This window comes from Rhinolophus sinicus, chromosome 14 (genome assembly GCF_057876585.1).
Source record: "Rhinolophus sinicus isolate RSI-liver-muscle chromosome 14, RSI-T2T, whole genome shotgun sequence".
In the NCBI taxonomy this organism is placed as follows: domain Eukaryota; kingdom Metazoa; phylum Chordata; class Mammalia; order Chiroptera; family Rhinolophidae; genus Rhinolophus; species Rhinolophus sinicus.
The window spans coordinates 143,518,053-143,539,145 of NC_142514.1; the positions used below are offsets into that span (position 1 = coordinate 143,518,053).

Below are 21,093 nucleotides of genomic sequence, written 5' to 3' on the forward strand. Positions count from 1 at the left end.
AGATGCAAGTTTTGGGAACAGTTACTGCACACCATGGATAAAGTCACAGCCCAGGGCCTTGTCATCACTCAAATCCAGGCACATTTCAGGGCTTGGCCATGTACCCAATATTGTCACAGCCCAGCTGTCACATCCCTGATACTGTTACAGCTCAGGGCCAAGCATGGGCTGTGACAGGACCCTGGGAAGTGCAGTATATAAAGACTGACAGGACAGGCCCTGGATTGTTCTATATATGAAGAGTGACAGGGTCCTGGATTGTGCCTTTGTGCCAGGGATGACAGAGCCCCATTCTGTGACTATATCTGGGGTATGACAAGGCCCTATGTGACCTGGTTCTGGAATATGTGAGGCATCAATGAGTTCTGAGCTGGGACACGTTCTGGCTATCGACAAGGTACAGACTCTAATTTTTCTGGGTGTCATAGAACACAGAATGCTCTGGGAAACAACAGCGCTAATGTGCAGGGTAGATCCTGTTTGTCCTGGATCTGTGGACAGGGACAGCTGAGCCAGCCCAGAGGTGAAAGTGCATCTGGGTGTGTTAGGCAAGATTTGGAGTAGAGTTTGTCCTGAGCAACACAGCTATTGATCAAGCCTGTCCTGGCTTCTGGGATATGGAAGAGTCCCAGGACTCCTGACCCACAGCACCAAATTGTCTGTTTCCAGGAGATCTGCCTTGCATCACCCCAGGGAATTTGGTCAGAGTCTACCTAACTCCCCACCTCCCTACCCTGCAGCTCCCGCACCTGAGCCTGTCTGCGGACCTTGTTCACCCCAAGGACTGCCTGCCAGCTGCCCCCTTTCTGAGTCCAGGCCACGTGTGAGGCCACAGTGCCATCTGATGGCTGTTGTGAGCCATGCTGGTCAGGCTCAGAACATGCAGAACCACACTGGACAAATTGGGGGTATTGAGAAGCCTTCTCCATGTACTTCAGCTCGAGATTAATACGGTGGCCTCTCCCTTAAGTACCCAGTGACCAGGGCTGCTCACTCAGACTTCAGTGATCAGAACGCCCTGCTCTAGTCCTTTAGTGACCATGGCCACCAGGTCAGACTCTTCAGGCATCAGGCCCGTCACTCAGCCCCCAATCACAAGGCCCAGTGACCAGGATGTCTCATTCAGCTCCAGGGACTGTAGGTGATATCCCCAGTGACCAGGCCTGTTTCTCAGGCTTCGTAATGACCAGAAACCTTCACTTGGGCTCCAGTGACCAGAATCCCTCACTCAAGCCCCACAGTGACTAGGGCCTCTCACTCAGGCTCCCTCGGTAACCTAAACTGGCACGCAGGCCACTCAGTGATCAGCTCCTGACTCCCAGAGACCAGAGCCCCTCGATCAGGCCCCAGTAACCAGGACCCCTTGGTGCCCTAGTGCCCCCTCATTTAGGACCCTCTGCACCTCAGTAACAGAGACTCTTACTCAGAGCCCAGTGGGCATATGAAGTGGCATTTTGGGGGACTCTTAGCTCCCCAAGAGCCAGGCGGGTCCTATCTGGTTCTCTCATCTACTTTCCCCCATCCCATTATCTCCAGAGAGGTTGTCATGAAGGGTCTCAGCTCCCGCTCCTCACACCAAAATGTAGGATATGGTGAGGCCAAAAAGGAACACCAACGGAACCATGGGTAGGGGGTTCATACCACTATAGTCTCGCTGGCAGCCAGGTTGGAGATACAGGAAGTAGGAGCCACACGATCCGCAATCTGCCGTCTGCTTCTCTGCCAACAAACCCACTTCTTGCTAACTGCAATCCGTGCTTACTAGCTTAGCGCAGCAGTTGTATCAGTGGCTAATGGCTAACTGGTTACAGCTGATGCCAGCTAGTCACAGCTGATGGCCATCTACTACCTGAGCTAGCACCTTTCCTTGTGGGGTCGAGAGCCTGGAAACTGCTCTCTGGGACTCTGTCTCCACAGAGGCTAAGACAGAGGCCTCCAGTCACCAAGGCTTTCCATCTGGTTTTGCCTTTGCTCCTGGGTCCCTGCTTTAGATATGGACACAGCTATGCCTGGGCTGCATTAGAAGAGTGTGCTCTGCTGGGACAACTAATCTCATCCCAGGAATTCTGGCCTGAGAAGACAGATTCCATAGCAGGGCAGCTCACCTACCACCACCTAGCGCTCACAACACCTGGTCCCCCAACACCAAGTCACACATATCTGTGTCATCTCACAGACAAGGCCTCCATCACATCACGGTCCTATCACACACAAGCCGAGTATCCTCAGACTCAGTTTCCCACCAGGTCTGAGACCTGCCCTAGCCCTAGTGCTGACTCTCCCATTCTCCCTTTCTTCCAGACCCAGCACAATTCAGGCCCTTCCTTCCTCGGTCCTCATCCCACTCAAGTTCATCTACTTATTCAAACAAATATTAAATGAGCTTTTACCCAAAATCACCTGAATGGGAGTTTTGGGGGCTCACATGTAGGGGACAACAGCACAGAAGAGACATTTGGGCTGAGATTTGACGGTGAAGTAGGAGTTTACCAGAAGGTTAAAGGATAGGAGGGTATTTGAAGAAGGAACTGCATGTACAAATACACAGAGGGCCAGAGTGCTCAGAGAAACCCACACCAATGCAGCTGAGCACAAAATGAAGAGTGGGCAGGGAGGGAGAGAGAAGAGAGACTCAGACAGAGCAAGTATGGGAAATAGACTATGGGGTTCGGGGGAAAGGGGAAAGTGGGGACACCAGTGAGGATCATTCTAAGCAATCTAGGCAAGAGATGATAGTAGTGGCTTCGGCTAAGATAGTAGCTACAGAAGGGGTTACCAGAGGCAGGCTTTAGGGTAGATTTTGGAGGAAGAATAGACATGACTTGGTAATGAAATTTAGGGGTAAGCAGAGATGAGATGCCAGAGGTGACTCCAAGTTTCTGATACAAAGAATTATGTAAATTGCACTACCTCATCCCCAACCAGGAAGACTGGAACAGTGCCAAATTCAGGAAAAAAGATCAAAAGTTCCACTTTGGACATAGTTAAGTTAGAGACATCTGATCTCAGAGGCAGGATTGGAAATATAAATCTGGAATTCATCAACATATAAAAAGTGTATATGAAGCTTTGGGCATGGCTGAGGTCACCTGGCCTTAAGGGGATGCAGAAATGCCTGGTTCTGTGTTAACGTGTCAAAAAAAAAAAAAAAGATCCCACAATAGGTAGCAGATCTTCCTTATCACTTTGTAGACAGATAGAGTCCCCTTATCGTAATTTTCATCAGGAGTGAATCTCTGCATTCTAGTATGGCCCTTAGACTTCTACAAGCAAGACACTTGCCCAACCATTCAACTCAAGGGATCTCTGTTTTGGAATACCTTCCTCAAATTTTTCTGTCTCCTCTGGTGCCTGGGACTGGCTGGGGCCAGCAGTGCTTCCAGTGAGTCACCCCAAGTCTGCATCTGAATCCATGTGGGCCACAGTCCCTGTTGCCTCTCTTAAGAAGAAGAAAGCACAAGATTTTTCTAAAACTAACCTTGGGGTATGGAAGATCTTTCTAGGTATGTCCCAAAATTCATAACCCATAAAAAGTAGATCAAAATTTTAACAATGTAAAATCAAAATTCTGTATTGTAAAAACCACCATAAGCAAGAGAGAAAAAACAAAAAAATCAAATTGAAAAAACATTCTGACAAAGGCCTTATTTCTCTAATATAGAAGAAGCTCCTAGAAATTAATAATAGTAATACAAACAGAATAATAATAATCCAACAGAAAAAAATGGGCAAAGGAAAGCATTCAGATAAAAGAATATACAGGTGGCTCTAAATATGAAAAGACACTCAACTTTACTCATAAAAAGTGAGGAATAGAGTGAAGAAATAAAATGGAGTCAATATGGGCAAGCCGCTGAATTGTTAAAATTAAGTAGTCTGAGGCATAAGAGAATAATTCTATTCTTGCCTTAACTAGTCTGGGAATGTAAACTTCTGAACTTTCCAGTCTTGTGTCAATACCTGGATGTGCATCAGGTAGTGTTTCAATGCCTGGACCATCTGAATGACCTCAAAAAGAAATTGTTCCATTGTCCAAACCATGGGACATCGAAAGATTACTATGTTGGATCAACGCAGAGGCTAAGAATGCAAGACTGATTTTTCTCAATAATGTGCTTTTTATTATAAGAACCTTCAGCTTTTCTTTCTCCTTCAGGACACTTTGGGTATTGCCTAGTTGTGTTTCCAGTTTGCAAACCCTAAAACCCTTGAATAAATCTTTGTCGTTTATTTCTAGCCAAAGTCTCCAGACTCTTTCTGAATAAGTTAGGCAAAAGAAAAAATGCAAACTAAAACAACTCTAAAATATCATTTTTTATCCTATCAGATTAGCAAAGATAATGCTTTGTTATGGTGAAATGTTTAAGAGACGGGCACTCCCAAGTATTTATGTTTATATGCAAAGATCTCTGGAAAGATACCAAAGAAGCTGGTAATAGTGTTTGCCTCTGGGAAGGGGAATTGGAGTGGGGGTGGGGGTGGGAATGGGAACAGGGAGAATTGGTAGGGGACAGAGATTTTTTTTCATTCTATATCATTTTGTACTTTTTGAATTTTGAATCATGTGAATGTTTCCTTTTTTAAAAATTATTTTAGTTAATAAAAGGATATAAATTGAAGTACATAAATATGCTCATTGAGCCCAAATCTATGTTTCCAAACTTGCTTGGAGTGTGCTGCCCTCTGCTTGGCATACCTGAATTCTATACATCCTGTAGGGCACAATTCAGGTACTGCTTTCCCCTGAAGCCTTTCTTGATCACCTCAGCCCATAATGATCTCTCCCTCCTCTGAACACAGTGACCTTTTCTTTACAGTCTGGGTCAGGTAAATACAAGTGGTAAAAGAAACACTAAAAGTAAAAATTGGAAAGCTTAAATCCTGTGTAAGTTCTAGTGGCACATAAGTCATTCAAAATTTCAGCACATTCTCTGAGCTTCTGTGAACCAGACACGGTGCATGTGGGAGAATTCAGAAAGGTAATATCAAGATAAGTTTAATTAGGCCGACACTAAAGAATTACACACGGTGACAGAGGCTACAGTGCTCTCCCTGATAGATCCTGTTCTCCTCTCCTTCCTTGGCCTACAGCTAAACTATTTTCCCCAGGTCTCCTTGTCCCACTTTCTGCCAAGGGAATCTGAGCAGTAGCAGTGGATACTACTCCCAGGCCTGCTGCATAAAAACTGCTTCCAAGCCTGGGTCATCTGCATGATCTCCTCTATCATCTATCTATCTATCTATCTATCTATCTATCTATCTATCTATCTATCTATCTATCTATCTATCATCTATCTCCCTCTCTCTCTCTCTCTCTTCCTCCCTCCCTCCCTCACTCCTCACACCCAACCCCTATCTGATATCTGGATTTCAACATCCTAGGCAACTTCAGGAATCAGGAGTTGAATATAACAGAACCTCTGTCTATCTGGGTCCCCCTCACTTCTCTTTTACCACAGACCCACACTGGACAGTGACAAAAGCAAAAAATAAACCTGTGCTTTGTTAAGTCAATAATATTTGAGGATTGTTTCTTAAAGCTGCTAGTTACTCATTCTGACTAATATACAAGTATGGAAATAGAGTAATAATCCTGTAAATCCAAAATTTGCCAGCAATACTACTTTTTCCCTAATCAATTGACTTTTGTACTGTCCACAGCACTATTTTCTAACTTTCTACAAATCACCAACTTCCCATCCACTCTCTCCATTTATGTCTTCCTAATATGGTGATGAAGATCAGTGTACCCAGGGACAGAAAACCAAAGCCCTGTCCTTCAGGTAAGGAATTAGGTCACTTCCTTCGTCATTTTTTGTATATCCATCTGTCTTGTTGCCCAGGTGAGGAGTAAAGACCCTTCTGTTTGTTTGTAAAGTTCCTCATTCTGTTATTGGTAGGCATTACAGTGTCACACAATTTTCCCACTTTTGCAATAATGTCCAGTCTGGGAGGCACACTATCTGAGAAGTTTACATGGCATCTTGATATCTACAGTTGTTTCCTATATTGGAAGAAATCTTAACATCTTCTAGGCCCATGTGACTGGCAAGATTTTCCCAGGGGAATGTGGACAGGGCATTGGAATCAGTGAGAGTCTGGCTGGGGTTTGGACAACCTGGAAGCAAATCCCAAGCCTTGATTCTACTACTTACTGGATGTATGACTTTGGTTAAGTCATTTAATCTCCCTAAGCCTCTTTCCTGAGAACTAGGGATAATAATAATACCTGTCTCAGGGTCATGTTATGATAATTTGATTAAATTTCTGGTCCTTCCAGACCTCCTACCTCCATTCTTAGCTACTTTGATACTGGAGTCCAACTCCAGAATGTGATTTTGTAACTCTTCTCCGGACTGTCTGGATTAAATCTCTGACTACAGCAAATGAAAATTAGAACTCGACCATTTTGCATTCAAAGAAACAGTGAGAGGGACAAATTAGATTTCAACAGAAAGGATATGACAAGCCTGGCAAATTCTGGAAGGTCACCTGTCTTATACACACTGTACAGCTGCTCAGAACTTGGAAAGCAGCCAGTCCTGGAGTGAGGCAGGGCCTACAATATCTTTGAGTGTTTCGTGTGTTAAAAGTGTCTGCTTTAACCCATGAAAGTTAAAGAAGGGAAGTTAGAGCAGAAAGCCTGCTTTTGGCTAGGGTTCTGCAGCAGGTAAAAAGCAAAAGAAAGTCCATTCTGGGCTACTGGTAACATCTCAGACAGTGTCACAAAGGAGGAATAAAATAAAAAAAGAAAGAGATTTTTTAAGAGAAAGGAAACTGTTGTAATAATAATAATAATAATAATAATAATAATAATAATACATTTTCTTCTTAACTTAGATTCAAGGAAGACAAGAAAGTTAAGGGAAATACTAAGAAGTAAGCTTCTGAGCCAGGCAGGCAGAGGCCCAGTTATGGGATATGTCCCTATATTAGACAGCGGATTTCCTTATACTTTTAGGTGATAAAGGCTGAAATTAGCCTTGGTTAAGAGGAACCTACAGCCACCACCACCTCCAAGGCAAAATGCAAGTTGTATTACAGGTTGGTTATGTCAGGTCAGTGGTCTACTAGGAAAGAGCATAAAGCCAGGAAGGCCACCTTAAAGGAGTGCAAGACTGGACACTGGGTATCACAAATAAGATTTAGAGTTTTGGGTGCTATTAGAAGCTGAGAGCAGAACCATGATTTTGCTTATCAGCCAGGATTACTTTCCTTCCACCCTGAACCCTGCACTGATGCTAGGCTGGGTTTGCAAGTAGCTTATAAAAACCAAGGTCCTTCCACCCCTCAGATAAAATCAGAAAATGGGTGAAGAGTGTGTATCACCTTGTGTGTGCAGCACCTCCAACACAGCCTGGCTTCCTGGACAGGAAGCCAAAGTTGTGAGGGATCTGGAGAGTAGTTAGAGGAGAAGAAACTGCAAAGGGTCCTGAGAAGGAACAGACCAAAGAAAAAAAAAAGCAAAAAAAAAAAAAAAAAAAAAAAAATGAGGAAAGCCAAAACAGAGGTGTCAGAGAAACAGAAAGAAGAGAGCACATGAAGACAGAGAGAATAATCAAATGTGTCCAGTTCTATTGGCAGATCCAGAAAAGAAAAACTGAAAAGTATCCATTTGCTCTGTTAATGTGGAGGTCATAGGTGTCTTAACTGTTTTGGTAGATGGTTGGATCAAGACGAGATTAGAGTGTTTTGAAGGACAAATAGGCGAGGAAGTGGAGACAGCTCTTTTGAGACATTCCCTGTTTCAAAGAGCAGAAAAATGAGGATAGCTAGCGGAGATCAGGTTAGGTAAAGAGGGGATTGCACTTTTTTGTGTGTTGGTTTGCTTCACTTTAATTTTTAAAGATGGAGTGTCAATTCAATTTTCAAATTAAGTAGAATAAGCTCAAGGTGTCACAGAAGGAAAGTATAGCTGATATTATTATTGAGAATAGCCGTTCTCCCATATTCTATGGTAGTTGAATCTATGAATTTTAGCTGAGCAAACAGCCTCCTGGAACAAAAATAGAATTTCTCCATTTAACCTTGCAGCTCATCAAAATAACACACCCAAGTCTAGCCATGGAAATAAAGACAAAAAAATGTGTGCAACTTCCAGAAAGTGCCCTTAAGGAAAGAGGCCTGCCTGCTGCCCTTCTTCTGCCCATTGCTTCTTTCTGCTGGCCAGAATATGATGTTACGGTGAAGCATGGGCCACAAGGTGGAAGCCACATTTTGAGGATGATGAGCAAAACAAAAGGGGCCTGGGTTCCTGGTGATCATAGTATTGTCTTACAGGTCCTGGTGGGCTATGTCTATGTGAGGGGAGGAGTAAGTGTTGACCTTGTTTAAAGCTGCTGTTATTTTCAGTTTTCACTCACCGCAGAACTTAATATTAAGTAAGAGAGGAGAATAACTAATACAGTGAGACCCCTGTGTAGAATGAGTGGGAAGAGATAGAGAGCAATGTGAAACTATTGGCCCTTGGCAGGAGAAACACTTACTCTAGTCAGAACTGGGCTCCACCAACTACTAGCTGTGTGATCTTAGGCAAATTATTTAACCTCTCTGCACTTGAGTTTCCTCATCTGTAAAAGAGTTTAAGAGTAACGCACACAGTACGGTGCTATATAAGTGTTTGCTGTGGCTATTGTGATGTAACAGGAGGGAAAAGGGAGAAGATGGCTACAGACACAAGTAGGCTTTTAATTTGTTATAACAAGGACAGGATGTTTCTGTCTAGTGGCTCCTAAATTATCTATGAAACGGAAGGCAAAATCCTTAAATGAGACTGGGTGGTGTGGGGACAGAGGAATCAGAGATATGAGAAGATTTGCAAAGTTACAAGACAGTTACTGTAGAAAAAGACAGGGCAAGCTGACTAGAGAACAGCAGAAAAAATGCCAGGCAGCAGTGAGGACCTATGTGAGGCTGGTGTACAGTACCTGGATTCCCATCTGCCTCTGGACATTTACCCTCCATGCCGAATCCAGCGAGGAGCCATGTCATTAACTGGCTCCCTGGGACTACCGAGAAGTTAGCTTTCTGCAAGTTGATATAAAAAGACTCTTGGCTAAGTGAAAAAAAATAAAGAAAGAAAAAGCACTGTTTTTTTTCTTTGTGTATTTTGTATTGTTGGCTATAAATGTACATGTAACGGATTTATTGAGTGAACTCAATTCAGTGCGGTACAAATAGGCCCTCAATTTTCTTTCCAACCACAATCTTCACACATTCTGTATTGTGTGTGCTTTTCACACCACCCCTCCCATGACGTCTCAAGCAGATCCTGTGGTCATTTTCAGATAGAAAAACAGTCTCACATTAGTAATTAAAACTAAACTCCTTTCTATGTAATAAAATGATTCAGTTCTGCCTAAATCAAAATACAAAACATTTCCAATTCAAAATTGACCCTACCAGCCTTGCACTTCCAGCTCAGGCCAGTTCTGTGGTTTGAGAACTTGTAATAATGAAAAACGATGTGGACAACTATTTCATTTTTCATCCACCTTTCACTTCCTGCGACTGGCTCTTCGGATGTGAGTTTCTATGTGTGGCACTAGCATATTATAACTGAGCTCTTGATAACCTCTGTTTAGCGGTATCTGGATTTGGCTGTCTCCTGGAACATTTGTGGATATCAGAGGCCCAGTAAGGGATCTCAGTACTGTAGTTTTCTGACCTGGGAGATGGAGAAAGAAATGGGCAGGAAGGGGTATGCACCCTTCTGCTGATCTCCTGAGACCCTGCCTCCTCATTTCCTCTCCACTGAAGTACATTCTATAGTTTCTTATTGCTAGTACCAACTATCCCCTTGGACAAGATTCCTTCACATTAAGTTCTCTTCTGTGACTTCCACTTGACTTTGCCACATCAAGCTATCATCATGCAGACAACCCCATTGCTTCTTTCTCTCCTTGCTGTAACATTGAAGGCTGCTCCAGCCAGCCTCCTGCTTGAAAATTATATAGTGGAAAGGAGGCAGCAAACTCTGCATCACATGTCAAGCTCTTTCAAGAACTCTTTCACAACCCTTTGCTCTAGTAGCTGAATTGGGATTGCATTGTGTATAAGTTTTTGCAACTCCCCAAGCCTTTCTTCGCAAGAAAAATACCAGATTCCCAATCATTCTGAGTAGTTCTTTTGGTGTCCTCCTACACACACACATATATGCAAACATACACATACTTAGAAAACCATAGCACTTACTCCCTATGCTTTAACTTTTATAGAATTTTTAAGACTTTATTTATATAGACTGAAATTACATGTTAGGGTAAGGGTCAAAGGATCTGTTCAGCCAACTTTTAAGTAATCTTTTGGTTATGTGTATTACCAAAGCTTCGAGCTTTTGTCAAAATGAGATATCAGAAGTGTAATTCACCATCTGTTACACACACACACACACACACACCCTATGGTAGAAACATTCTGAAAACACACAAAAGAGAAGTCATGGTTCTCTCTAGAGAAAGGCTCAGAAGTTTGGGGTAGTGAGGAAGCATTCTCTATTTAAAGTATATTCTTTAAAGTACTTGAAAAAAATATTAACATGTGTATATATTAATTTTCAGTTTTAAGAAAACTGGACATAAAAAAATTGAAAGCCTTCCTATTCACCCTCCCATCTCCAAGATGCGGTTGTTACAGTGCTGTAACAAAAAGTGTGGGTGGTATTACACAAAGCAAAGCAATGCATTTCTTAAAGCAACTGATCAGACAAAAAGATTTCAAGCAAGGGTTAAAGTTTATTTCAAACTTCCCCTCAAGGGAGCTAAGCTTCCAAGAAACCCAGTTGAAAAAATTTCTTTGGGGGAAGTAGGTTTTACTGGGGAAAAGGAGATATGTAGATAAAATTGTTAGATTAGATACAAGAAAAATATGGCTGGTTTAAAGTAATTAGGCTCATCACCACAAGTCTAATAGTCAGCTGATAGGGTTCAAGTCTGTCTTTCAAAAAGGGGCTGTTAATCAGATCAAACAACAAAGTTCTTTTCCACTTAGTCTATTATGGTTGTTTATTAGTGCAATAGCATATGATTTCACCTTTTCTCAGGTTTGAGATTTGTTTTCCTCTTTCTAATATCTAGACTCCCAGACTTACTTGTCAATAATATTAGTTGTTTCTCTTTACATTCTTCCCAGCTCTCCTCATCTCTATACTGTCAAAGTTCTCCCCCAGACCCCTACCTCAGCCCCACTCCTTTCTCTCTGAACAAATAAACAGTGAGCCTTTACTATGCCCTAAGCACCATGCCAGGGAGTGAGAATAAAATGGTGAAACTGAAGGTCTCTGACCCCATCACTATTGGTCTAGTGGGGAAGACTTTGATTAATTGTCTCCTGATGGGTGTGCTGTGAGCAGAGCAAACCTCTGTGTGGTTTGAAGTGGCTAAACTGAAACCTGAATGACAAGAAATTAGGGGGAGGAGGCAACCTAGACTAAGGCCTGCGTGACCTCAATTCCTACCTGACAGAGATCATGGGGACTTTGAAATCCTCACATCTTCGGTCCTCTTCCTCGTCCAGATCCAAACATGAATCTGAAGTGTGAACAAAGGAGGGGTGCTGTAATAAACCATATATTCCTAACTGAAAGCTCATGGTGGTAGTCACGCCCCAGGCCTACAAATTTCTTTAGTGAAAGGTTTTTAAGACAGCCCTGTTGTTCTTGTGCATCGAGGTTAACACACCTTTGAAATGCCAGAAGTAATACCCTCAAAGGTAACCACCCTCAAGAGGGCACATAATCTTAACTATCCTGTAAGCCAACTCCACCTTGCTTTCTCCCACCTTCATGTAATCTTCTTTATGGTCCCCCCTTAATTTCAGATGCTTATAAGGAACTGAAAAACTGTCATTCTCTGGAGCATTTGTAATCTTGCTCCTGGGCAATTGTCGTCAGCTTTGGTTCAAATAAACTCATGAAAATTCTCTACAGTTTGGATGTTTCTTACATCAACAGAAGTATACTACTTTCAGTCTCAGAGGAAGCTGTATCTCCTTTCTTGTTTCAATCCAACACCTACACATGTGCTCCATCTGTTTATCCACTAAACCAAAAACCCTGGTGTCTGTAATTTAAGTATTCACTTTTTCACTTGTTTACTTATGGAAATGAGGTGGCTACTTAGCAGACATCAAGAGACCTCTCCCCATAGATCGAGCTGGTTCTGTTGAAGCTTCTTTTTTAATATCTCTTCTATTTATTCCCCCTACTAAACGCCCCTCTTCAATCCCACTTTTCATAATTCATCATCTCTAACTTCACATATTACCATTTTACCAGCTGAAATTCCTGGGCCATCCTCACTGAAGCTCCATAGCTTAGCAGGACAAATCCCAGTAAAATCCTGTAATGACTCAGTTGTCCAGATTATAGCAAAACTCTTTAAGATCTGGTCCCTGCTTACCCACCTCTCCCGTATCTCCTCTCAAAAGTACCTTTCATCTAAACTTTTGAGTATTTCCCCTTATTGCATAATGTCTTCTCTCATTGGTCCTTTGTTTATGCTCTCATTTCTAATTTATTCAAGGAACCATTCTTACTGAGACATTGCTAGACATTGTAGTGAATACTGGGCATGTTATGGGGAGCAAAACCAGACATGGTCCCTACCCTCATGAAGCTTACAGTTTACTGGACAAGGCAGGCGTGAATCAAATATGAACATAAATAAATGTAAAAATATAACTGTAAATAAAACTATGATGAAGGAAGAAGGAGGAGGAGGGAGAGGAGGGGCAGAGGAAAGAAGAATAAAAAAAGAATTAACAAGATCAAGGAAAGTGTCCCCAAAGAAATCACAACTGAGCTGAAGAATGACTAGAAGTTAATTAAGTGAAAAGAAGGGGAAAATCTTTTTAGGTAGGAGGAACAGCATGTGCAAAGAACTTGAGAAAGCTGGAAGCATGTTGTATAAGTTCTGAAAGATTAGTGGATCCCAAGCATTGAGAAATAAGAAGAAACCTCTTCCTAATCTTGTCCTCCAGGCAAATACTAACTCATTTTTCAAGACTGGTCCCCTCTGGAAAATTTTTCCTCATCTCCACTAACCTATACTCCCCAGAAATCAATCATTTCTTGCTTCGTCCCCTTCAGTACCAAGTAAGCATGTCATCAAAAGCTCTTTATCATAGGTCTGTGTTTTCATATGTGTTTCTTCCCACAGGTCCATGAGGGAGGATCTCAGGGAGGTGCTGGTATCTTAGTTAGCTCTGTGGATTATGGTCCCTGGCAAACCCTTGATGCAGAGTAGACTTCTAAAAGTATTTGTCACGGGAACGGATGGTTGGATGGCTGGATGAATTAATTAACAAAATTAATAATAAACGCAACGATTCCTCTCAGGATTAAGACTAAACTCTTTAATGCAATCCTCCTTATCTGGCCATGCTAGTCTCACCAGCCTCAGTTCTCAGCACTCTCCAACTCCTGACTTCCTCTTGGGGCTCCAATCCTAGGGTCTTGTCTCTCAGTTCTAGAACCTACCCAGCCCTTCTCTGCCAGAGGATCAGGCAAGCAGTTCCCTCTGCTGGGGGCATTGGTCTTATAGCTTCTAGGCACTCCTCAGGTCTCAGGGTAGACAAATCACTTCCTGGGAAACTACCCTAAGGCTGTCACTTCCAGGTGATGCTGGAAGCTCATATCAGATTGGTTAGAATTGCTGAGTTACTAGTATAAGAATACAGAGAAATTTCTAAATTATATTTTTTCTTCAATGCAAAATTTCTCCCTCTCTCTTTAGAAAAGAATTAGTTTTATTGACTGAATCGTTTGATGAAGAGGTTAGGGTGGGGAGAGTGAGGTCCTCTGAAGGCTGCATGAATAACAATAGACAACTATAGGGCTTTTCTAGGGAGGTTGAATTCAGTGAAAGTTGTGTGTGTGTTGAGTGAATGAATGTATGATTACCTGACAATAGAAGGAACTAAGTGTCTATATGTCAAATAAACACTTCCTACATCTTCATGAAGTGGAGGCAGTGGCAGGCGGGGGGTGGGTAGGATTTTTCAGTTTCCCACGTTTTTTCCTTTGGCCTTCACCTCATCGCAGCCAGAGCTCCTCTCATCTGACAATGGACATTGTTAATGGGGAATGGGAAGCCAGGGAGAGCTGGGACCTGGACCTCATTAAATCAATGATAGTCAATACAGATTGAAGATGCAACTTAAAGAGGGGGCATCAAATACTAAGACTTCTTCTGCACTATATACTGCTGTAAGTACCCTTTTTCACACTGAATCCTCACAACAACCTGTATGGTTATTATCTCCATGTCACATAGAAAGAAATTGAAGCTCAGAAAGTGATGTGCTTTGTCCAGGGTCACACAACTTGTAAGTGGCAGAGAGTCAGAATTCTAACCCAGGAGTCTGAACCTAAAGCCCAGCCTCTTAGCCTCTGCTCCTGCCATTCAGGGTTCTGAATACACTGAGTTGGAATTGCCTGTCAGAAGACACCACTTCTTCAGGACCTATGCCCTTCAATGCATAAATTCCTAGTCTTCTGGTACTCCTTAAAAATCCACAAGAGGGAGACCTTTTCCCATCAGTTCTCAGCTGCTGACTGGAAATATGGATTTAATATGCAGTTTCACAGGTTACCATAGGTGATTGTTGCTTGATTCGGCAGCAGTAAAGTTACATTGGGAGAACGATGCCCAAGTGTTGCCCATGCAAAAGGGGGCCACTGAACCATAACATTTACCATGACCTGGGTAATGGGTACAGTCAGTGGGTGAAGATCCAGATCATCATTAAGCCAGTCCCATGTGGCTTCCACACAAAGCAGATCAGCTGCTTCATCTACAGTGTTCTACTTGGCATTTTTAGGGGTTGCTGTATAGTCCATGGTAAAAAAATCTGACAGCGTGATTGTTCCAACGTGAGCTGTGGGTCCTGTATCAACCCTAACATGCTTTTCCGTTCTGTAGCATTTAAAAGCCAAGATATTGCCCCTAAATTAGTCACCCTCAAAATTTATTTTAGTAAAGGTTCTGCAGGAAGTTGATGCTGCTAACCTTCAAAATAAAACAACTCCTTCACATTATACCCTCTAGTTTCAGTAGTTGCTTGGTTTTGTCTCTCCGTACACGGACTACCTTCTTGACGACCAGAGTCTTAGAGGTACTCTCGGTTGTCCCCACGTGATTTTTCCCTTTGGAGGTGGTTTTGAGACTAGTGGCCAAAGCTTAGACCGACCAAATTCGGAACTTGGTCCAGCATCAAGTTCCAACCCAGCACTCTCTCTTACTTTCATTTTAGTTATTACAGATAGCAATAACAAGAGATTACATATTTTGCTTTTTTCTTATTAGTTTCTGTCATGCAGGGACTCAGCTCCTGCTCCCTGCACAAGAACGCAGGATATGGTGAGGCCGAAAAGGAACAACAACAGAGCCATAGATAGGGGAGTCATACCACTATATTCTCGCTGGCGACTGGTTGAGACACAAAAGCAATCATCCACCAATACCCCAACAAGTACCCCAGTACCTCAGTCTAGCTGGCGGCCAGGTGAGACACAGGAAGTAGGATCCCCATGATCTGCAATCCGCCGTCCACTTCTTTGCCAACCAACCAACCCCTTAGCATAGCCACGGCAGTAATATTTAGTCGCTAATGGCTAACCGGTAACAGCTGATGGCCACCCAGCCACAGCAAATGGACATCTGATTACAGCTGATGGCCATCTAATAACTGAGCCAGCACCGTTCCACATGAGGCCAAGAGCCTGGAAACTGCTCTCTGGTACTCTGTCCCCACAGTTTACATTTCCTTAAGCATCTGGAAACACAACTAGGCAATACCTAGAGTGATCTGGAAAAGAAAGAAAAGCAAAGTGTTCTTATAGTAAAAAGTACAGAAGAACCAGTCCTGTGTTCTTAGCCTCTGAATTGGTCCAAGATGGTTATCCTCTAGATGACCAGTGGTCTAGATAATGGATGTCAGATTGTCTGGATAATGGGTGCCAGGTGATCTGGATACATAAAAATTCTTTTCTTAGTCTTTTAAGGGGTAACCAGAGGGTTATTTGTAGGTTTTGTGTATATCCAGGCATTGACACAACACAAGAAAGTTCAAAAGTTTAAGTTCCCAGGCTAAAATAAGAATAGAATTGTAAGGTTCTGGTCAAGATGGCACAGTAGGTAAACATTGTGCTTACTTTCTCTCATAACCAAATCAAAATTATAACTACAATACAAAACAACGAGCATTGAGAATTGCCTAAAATCTTGCTGAACTGAAGCCCTACAACTAAGGACACGTAGAAGAAGCCATCTAGAGACTGGTAGGAGGGGCAGAGACACAGAACGGACTGGTCCCACACCCAAGTGTGACCATTAAAAATTCGGAGGGATATCTTGGATGTAGAGGTCCCCTGCCCCAGAGGAGCGAGAGGTCCCAGCATCACCCCAGCCGAGGGTTCCAGTTCCTGGGAGAGAAGTCCCCATAATTTCTGTTTATGAAAACTAGCGGAGATTATTACTGAGTGAGACGGAGGGCAGCTGGAGTCTCAGCTGCTCCTCTCAAAGGGACCGTGCAAGGACTTACTCACCAACAAAATCACTGGCTCTGAGCTCCAGCACTGGGGCAGCAGCTGGACAGGCAGCAGGGACATAGGGTGGGGAACTGAATCATCTGGCTTGGGACTGGGGCTGGAGGGGAACTTACTTCCGGGTGGAGGATCTGGTGGAAGCCATTGTTTCTTTGTTGAGCTCTCCCTCTTCCCAGCATGCATAGGCAGGCAGTCACCAAATTCATATCTGAGTCTCCATCAAGCTGGCTAACGCAGTTCATTCAATATGCCCTGGTGATTCAAGACTCCAGCCCACCCAACTTTCAGGCACACCCAAGCCACTTCCAGTGGTTTTTTTGTACAAACCACCTGCCTTGGCTCATGCTGCAGACTTTCCTAGGGTCTCTCAAAGTTTTGTGGAATCCAGACAAGCAGCACCTGGCTTGAGCATGTACTGTACCTCTCTCTGGCTGAACAGCCCTAAGCCTGGCACTAGTGGCAGCCAGCCTTGGTTCGCATCTTGGCCTCTCAAGGCACTTTCAGGCATGGTACAGGTGGCAGATATCTGTGGATTTCTTAGTGGCTCCTGCGGGTAGCCCTGTGTAGGACAGGGGCTGTGGCTGAACTTGACCTGCAGCAGATCCCCTCCAAGGTGGTCCTGGGGCTGGTACACCACTGTCCAGCTTCAAAACAAGCTGAAGCATCACCCAGCTGCTTCCAAGAATGACACACCTTAGGGGTAGATTGCGCAGGCACCACAGCCCTGCTGAAGCAGATCCTGCTCTGTAGGGTCAGCCCCAGCACCACAACTCCTCCACTGTAGTCAAGACCAGTCCTCACAACCAATGAGCATGAGAGTCAATCCCTCCCATTGATGTGCAAATAGCAACAAAGGCTCAACTACAAGAGGAGGGTACACATAACCCACACAAGGGACACACCTGGAATGCATGGCTGAAGTGACCAGGAAGACTGCACCACTGAGCCCCACAGGACACCTACTACATAAGGCCACTCTACTAAGACTGGGAGACATAGCAGCCCTACCTAACACACACATGGAGGCAGCCAAAATGGGAGACAAACAAGTCCCAAATAAAAGAAAAGAACAAAGCTCCAGAAAAAGAACTAAACAAAATGGAGACAAGCAATCTACAAGACGCAGAGTTCCAAACACTGGTTACAAGAATGCTCAATGATCTCAGAAAGAATTTCAACAAAGAGATAGGAAACATTAAATGGAAATAGAAAACGTGGAAACAAACCAGTCAGAAATAAAGAATACAATAATGGAAATGAAAACTACATTACAGGGAATCAATAGTAGATTAGATGAAGCAGAGGACTGAACCAGCGATGTAGAAGATAAGATAGCATAAAACGCCCAATCGGAACAGCAAAAAAAAAAAAGTCCAAAAAATTGAGGAGCGTTTAAGGGGCCTGTGGAACAACATCAAGCATATCAACATTCACACGTTATAGGGGTACCAGAAGAAGAAGAGAGAGAGCAAGGAACTGAAAACCTATTTGAAGAAAGAATGACAGTAAACTTCCCTAACCTGGTGAAGGAAATAGATATACAAGTCCAGGAAGCACAGAGTCCCAAACAAGATGAACCCAAAAAGCCCACACCAAGATACATCATAATTAAAATGCCAAAGGTTAAAAAGACAAAGAGAGAATCTTAAAAGCAGCAAGAGAAAAGCAATTAGTTACCTACAAGGGAGCCCCCATAAGACTGTCAGCTGATTTTTTCAACAGAAACTTTGCAGGCCAGAAGGGATTGGCAGGAAATATTCAAAGTGATAAAAAGCAAGGACCTACAACCAAGATTATTCTACCCAGCAAAGCTATCATTTAGAATCAAAGGAGAGATAAAGAACTTCCTAGACAAGAAAAAGCTAAAGGAGTTCATCACCACCAAACCAGTATTACGAGGAATCTTAGAGGGACTTCTTTAAGATGAAAAAAATAATAAATATATAAATAATCCAACGGCAATAACTACATATCTATCAACAATTACTTTTGATGTAAACGGATTAAATGCTCCAATCAAAAGATACAGGGGCTGAATGGATAAGAAAACAAGACCCTTACGTATGCTGTCTAAAAGAGATACACTTCGGACTGAAAGTAAAGGGATGGAAAAAGATATTTCATGAAAATGGAAACAAACAAACAACAAAGTTGGGAAAGCAATACTTATACCAGACAAAACAGACTTTAAAACAAAGACTATAACAAGAGACAAAGAAGGGCCTAGTAACCCCACTTCTGGGTATTTATCCAAACAAACCCAAAATGCTACTTTGAGGGAACATGCTCATCCATATGTCTATTGCAGCATTATTTACATAAGCTAAGATATGAATGCCTGAATGGATGAATGGATAAAGAAGAGGTGGTACATATATACAATGGAATATTACTCACCCTTAATAAAGAAGGAAATCTTGCCATCTGCAGCAACATGGATGGACCTACACTGCTGAGTGTAATAAGTCAGACAGCGAAAGACCAACATCATATGATTTCACTTATAAGTGAAATCTAAAGAACAAAATAAACAAACAAATGAAACAGAAACAAACTCATAGATACAGAGAACATTTTGATGGTTGCCAGATGGGAGGGAAGTTGGGCGTGGGTGTAAAGGGAAAGAGATTAAGAAATACAAATTACCAAGCAAACAAAATAAACGTTTGATTTAATACACACACACACACACACACACACACACAAACACACACAAATACAAATTGGTTGTTATACAGTACTCATAGGGATGTAGGGTATAGCATAAGGAATATAGTCAATAACATTGTAATAACTATGTGTGGTGTCAGATGGGTACTAGATCTATCAGCATGATAGATGGGAGGGGGATTGAGGGCAGGGTGAAAACAGTAAAGGGATTAAGAAATACAAGTTGGTAGTTACAAAATAGTCATGGGGATGTAAAGTATAGGGAATATAATCAATAATATGGTAATAACTATATATAGTGTCAGGTGGTACTAGCCAGGGGGATCACTTCCTAAATTATATAAATGTCTACCCACTATGCTATACACTTGAAACTAATATAAAATAATATTGAATGTCAACTCTAATTGAAAATTTTTAAATGGGGGGGAAAAGATCAATAATATTGTGATAGTGTGGTACAGTGTCAGATGATTGCTGGACTTATGGTTATCACTTCTTTAGCATAGGGAATAAAATCAATAATGTGGTGATAACTCTGTATAGTGCTCAGTGGGTACTGTTGAGTAAGTATGATGTACACCTGAAACTAATATAATATTGTATGTTAGCTATATTTTAATAAAAATCTTTTTAAAAAAGAATAGAATTGTTTCCTCCTGCCTCAACATACTTGATTTTAGTAATTTAGCAGCTTGACTATAGTGACTCCATTTTATTTCTTCACTCTATTTGTCAACCTTTAGTAATTGCAGCATAGCTGCTGTTCCATACCATAGGTGACCATGTGGCCACCCAAGAATCAAAGGTTCCTCATCCTCTACCCTTTCATCCTTTCTCTTCCCAAACCACATGCTTCCATGAGCCAGAGCCAGTCTGGCAAATCCTATTTCTGACACCAATTCTGGGATGCTTTCTCTGACACCAACCAATTCTCCAATTCTCTGAAACCAACTTGTTGTAGAACAATTCAATTAAATTCTGATACTATCTATCTGGAGTTACTGTAAGATCCCACAAATTAGAGTTGAGTCCCACAAGACTGCCCTTCACCCATTTCCAAAACCAGTCGCAAGTCCCAGGTTACCACCTGTGCTTCTGACAAACTAACTATAAATTCTGGGGTTCCCTGACCCTCTTCTCAGGTTTGCTACTTTGCTGGAACAAAACACCTTATATTTAACAGTTTATTACAAAGGGTACAACTCAAGAATAACCAAATGGTCTAGAACAAGACATAGAGGGAGGGGGGATGTCATGGAATGTCCACGGTCTCTTTAGATGTACTGTCCTCTCAGCATCCTGTTCACCAACAGGAAGCTCTCAAAAAGATTTTAGAGAGCTTAATCTTCTGCCCTACTTCCCTCTATGGAGGTTGGGAGGTGGGACTGAAATTTCTCACCCTCTAATCACTTTTTCTTTCTAGTGACCAGCCCCATACTGAGGCTATCTAGAGGCCCCACCTTAAGTCAACTCCTTGGTATAAATTCAGGTATGATTTTAACAGGCTTGCAAAAGACATTCCTATCACTCAGGAAATTCAAAGGGTTTTAGGAGCTCTGTGCCAGGAACTGGAGACAAAGACCAAATATATTTCTTATTATACCATAATTAGTCTATCCGAGACCAGGCACACAGAAATGAGGAAAGGAGTTACTTGGAAGAAATTCTCAAAGGAAAGAACCCACAGGCCTTGGTAGCGCTGTGGATCCTGGAGAAGCACTCCAGGAGTTAAACAGCTTACGTTTTCATTGCTGTTCTGCGACTTAACACCCCCATGCTTCCAGGAATTTGAGCTCAGGTTTGCAGAAAGGAGGCACCTAGGAGCGTGGTGGTCACAGCGACCTCGCTCGACCGAGACTGCAAGCGGCTCCGCG

General features: G+C 42.6%; 1 long non-coding RNA gene across 1 annotated transcript in view; it reads right to left on the bottom strand.

The window, feature by feature from the left end:
• The window catches only part of LOC148755837 (uncharacterized), a 38,550-nt gene extending 17,460 nt beyond the window's left edge, over nt 1-21,090 (bottom strand). Inside the window, exons 1-2 of the long non-coding RNA XR_016018752.1 lie at nt 20,961-21,090; nt 11,456-11,528 (exon numbers count right to left, since the gene is read on the bottom strand). This is a non-coding gene — a long non-coding RNA (uncharacterized LOC148755837). The remainder of the gene's footprint in view (nt 1-11,455; nt 11,529-20,960) is intronic.
• Between the last annotated feature and the right edge of the window lie 3 nt (nt 21,091-21,093).